Source organism: Ailuropoda melanoleuca, chromosome 6, assembly GCF_002007445.2.
Source record: "Ailuropoda melanoleuca isolate Jingjing chromosome 6, ASM200744v2, whole genome shotgun sequence".
NCBI classification, from domain to species: domain Eukaryota; kingdom Metazoa; phylum Chordata; class Mammalia; order Carnivora; family Ursidae; genus Ailuropoda; species Ailuropoda melanoleuca.
The window spans coordinates 968,763-973,336 of record NC_048223.1 but is presented as its reverse complement, the minus strand read 5'-3'; positions in this window follow the sequence as shown (position 1 = coordinate 973,336).

Genomic DNA, 4,574 nt, shown 5'->3' with positions numbered 1-4,574 from the left:
CAATATTATCTAATTTCAACCTCTCCCAGGGTAGGTATTCTCTCCAATTCACAGGCAAAGAAGCTGGGGCACTTGGAGCTTAGTAACAATACTCAAGATTACACAGCTGCTAAGTGGTGGAACTGGGATTCAAACCCATGTAGTCTTGACTCCAACACTCAGCACACGGCTTCTGAGCAGCCCTGCCTGCATGTAATTACTAATTTCATGGGCTGGTTCCGTGCTTGGTTGTTGGCATTCATCTGTGCCTTATGCCCCTCAAAATCAGTGCTAGCAACTGAGACTGGCTCAGATCTTCTTCCTCTCTGCTCTTATAGCATCTTGTGATTCTTTCCAGCCAGGAAGGCTCTTTGCGGAAGATGCCATGTTCTGTTCTATATCTTTCTGTCTTCCATGACCTGAACAATGCTGACATAGTGGGGCTCACACACTACCTATTGTTTCAATGAACATGGACTATATCCATTTGACTGGTTTACACAGTCTTATTCCCAATACACTTACAAATAAATGTTTTGAGAAACCAATACTATGGTATTCAGCTGGAAATGAATGGAACATTTACTGAACTAGAAGTTCATAATGAGGGGCGCCTGGGTGGCACAGCGGTTAAGCGTCTGCCTTCGGCTCAGGGCGTGATCCTGGCGTTATGGGATCGAGCCCCATATCAGGCTTCTCCGCTATGAGCCTGCTTCTTCCTCTCCCACTCCCCCTGCCTGTGTTCCCTCTCTCCCTGGCTGTCTCTATCTCTGTCAAATAAATAAATAAAATCTTAAAAAAAAAAAGTTCATAATGAGTAGCATGAATAAGTTTTCCAGGAGATTCTTAAAACATGAAACAGTTCGATATAAAACCATAGACATTTGAGCTGAAAGATAACTTAGAGAAACATGTAATGACCCCAGTGTAATCTCATTTGAAATTCAAAAATTGGGTCCTCCCACTCTTCCTTCTTTCTTCTTTTCCAAAAACAGGTTGGCATACCATGCAGTGAAGGAGGAAACAAAACAATGCTTGTGTTCAGCGGTCTGGAGTTCGATGCTCGGGGCCTTCAGCAAAACCCGAAAAAGGCAAAACGATGTAGTTATATATTTTCAGAAAATCTATAGCCTATAACATTTATTTTAGAATGTATTTAATTAGTATGAACTGCTCCCAAAACTCAAAGTACCAATACCAAACAAAATAGCTGTCACCCCCCACCCAGCCTAGTAACAAAAAGGTCAGTCTTCCTCTTAACCTGCCCCCTCTCACATCCTTCTTTTGGGGGTAGGCTGGCCCCAGATTCTTCAATCCTAGTGCTGTCTTTACTTCCCTCGGCCACATGGTGTCACTGTTGAAGACCGGTTGGTTCACCTTAACCGGCTTCCTCTGCTGTGAGGAGCCCTCAGCATGACCGTGTCTGAAGGGACCACAGGGGCTTTGCAGGGGCAGTGCCCTCCTCCAGCACCGGACTTGTCAACGGCCCCCATGTGGCTTCCCTTTCAACCTAGCTCTTTTAGTCTCTACACTCAGAGCTGGCCCCTGAAACTCTGAGTAGGATGGGTTCCACTGTTTACAGAATTCTCTGCGTCCTTTCTTTCCAGTGGTCCCCAAGACGTGGGGTAGCAGCATTACCTCCACCACCCATCCCCCACCCCGCTCAACTCCCCAAACAAAAAGGGCCTCTCTGTATCATCTTTCCCTAGAGGATCTAGGCTGTACACCCTTTACTTACTTGTCTTCTGTGGTTTAAATTGGTATGTATTCTCTTAAGGGAAAACTACCCCCAGGAGTCCACAAAGCTATTTTCTATCCTGGCCCATAAGGAAAAGTAACTCGCACTTCTCTCACTAAAGATGTGAAGACAGGGTGCCTGGGTGACTTCAAGCCATGATCTCAGGGTGGTGGGATCGCGCCTTGCCCCCGTGGGCCTCCACACTCAGGCTCAAGTCCCGCTTGAGATTCTCTGCCCCTTCCCCTGCCCATGGACCCTCTGTCTTTATCTCTCAGATAATAAAATAAATAAATAAAAATCTTAAAAACAAAAAAAAAAGAAGTGCAGAAGTACAAGAGAAGATTAACTTATAGGGCTAAGATAAAATAATACCAAATATATTTTCATTCTATCATTTTTATTTTTCAAGGAAATTACAGATCTATAATATAATACCTTTGTGATACATATATCCAACCCCCTCGGGGGTGTTTTATCTTTCCAATTCTCCGCACTTCCAGCCCTGTGCATGTTTTTACCATAATCTGCTTATATACGGTCTGGTCTAAGGTCATGTCCATTGAGAAAGGAGTGAACTTCATCAAGTCAGGGACATATCTGGGACTGAGAGCCCTGCCTCCTAGGGCAGCCTTTTTTCTGCAACACTACCCTGCACCTCCATTTCTGGAGAGACTACCAGGCTGGAAAGGCCAAGGAATTACCCAGCAGCTAGATGGGAGACAGGATTGAGTCAAAGTGGATTGTTAAGGGAGACTCCTCAGTATCTGCTCCCACCACGGAACATACGTCTTTCTCCAAGAACTGCTGAATTCAAACGTCAGCCTGTCTTTGGATCCACCTCACTCTGCTCTCTACTTTCCATGTCCCTCTCTCCATGTTGGGTGCAAAGTAGAGATGTGGGGTTCCCATCAAATCTACTTATAGTGAAGCCAGCATCCATGTTTTCAGGTCATATCATCCCAGGCATGGTTGGACCAGCCAGGAAACACGTAGGTCTAGGCTCAGGAGATAGGAATGCTTGCTTATCATCCAAAGGAACGTATAGGAATGCAACCCCATGAGCTTACAAGTAGTTAATCAGCACTACCCTAAAGATATAATCACTAGATGCACCTAATGAAATTTCTAACGTATAGAACAAAGATATTTTTCAGATTCCAAGTCTCTTCTCATGGAATAGACCTCCAGGGGACCAGACATTAAGTAACATCTGCCAGCATGACCTCGTGCGCCTCCAATCAATGGAGTCCACCTTCTCAGGAGACCCCTGGTAGCATTTCCACATGGGCCTCTAATTAAAACATTCACTTTCTCAGGGGACTCCTCCCCCAAATTTTGCCCTTAAAAACTCTCACTTGCAAGTCATCAGGGAGTTCAGGACTTTTGAACATTAACTCCCCATTCTTGTGGGTGCTGCCATAATAAAAAATAGCCAATCTTTCTTCCCTGCAAAAACTCTGTGTCAGTTTTTTTATTGGGTTGCTACAGATGGGGTGAATGAACTTTCATTTGGTTTGGTGATAATAGCAGCCATGTATTATTGTTTGGCCACCTAGAATCCCTTTTTTCTTTCCTTGGGGAACTGTCCTGTAGCATTCCATGCGGTCTTGGTGTGTTTGGTCCATCCCAGCCATCCCTAACTACCCACTGGTGTAAACACATGGCCTATGCCCAGACAGTCAAAATCCCAACTTGGGGACCATGGCATATTGGTCTTGTGACCCAAGCAAGGCAATTAGGGTGCATCCCTGGAGTTTATTTATGGACATTGGGATAGACAAGCTCTCATTCCTCTGGGTTCACTAATCTAAGATGATAGATCATTTAAGTAAGGGATTATTTCACTCAATGTATTCTGCTCACACACTGCCATACAGCAGAAGCTCATCTGCAATAAGAGAAATGAGACCAACACACCAGGGCATGCAGAGGAATAGGAGACAGAGTGAGACTAAGAGAACAAGGGTGTAGGCAATACTGCTGGAGATCTGGAGTCCCTTGAACTCATTGGCATCAGAGTTGAGTTTCTGTCACATCTAACTGGGAAAGTTCTTTCTGACATATTGACCCTCTTGGATCCTTTTATTTTTTTTTTTCCTGTGTGGTATGATAAGAAATATATTTGGTCTTTGTCCCTGATTCCAGGCACAGGTCTTCTAAAACCCTTGGAATTTCATGAGTGATAGGCATGTCTTTTATTATTTATAATGAGCCTCTTTCTACCACACCTGAGTTTATGGGAATGAGGTCGCTTAGGATGAGGTCTCTACACAGCATCAGGATGGGGCTGTCATGGAAAAGACCAAGTGATTAGAGGGTGGGAAATTTTAGCCCCACTCACTGACCTTTAGGAAGTAGAAGGGAGGCTGCAGATTAAACTTTATAAAAACTCTTGAACAACAGACTTGATGAGTCTCCAGGTTGGTGAACATTAAGGTGCTAGGAAGGTGGGGTGCCCAGAGAGGGCATGGAAGTTTTGTGTTCCCACCCCCCATACCTTGGCCTGTATATCTTTTCCAGCTGGCTTTCCTGAGTTATATCCTAATAATAAACTGACAAACATAAGAGTTTCCCTGAGTTCTATGAGCCATTCTATGGCTCATAGTTCTATGATCCCAGGAGTGGAGGGTTGGGGAATGAGAATTCCTGAAGTACGAATGGCCCAGGACTTGAGACTAGAGTCTGAAGTGGGGGCAGTCTTATGGGACTGAACTCTTAAATCTGTGGAATCTGATACTAACTCCAGGTACTTAGTATCAAAATTAAATTGAATTTTTGGACACCTAGTTGGTGTCCAGAGTATTGGAAAATTGGTTGCTGGTGTTGGAAAACACCCTATATTTTGTCACAATATACT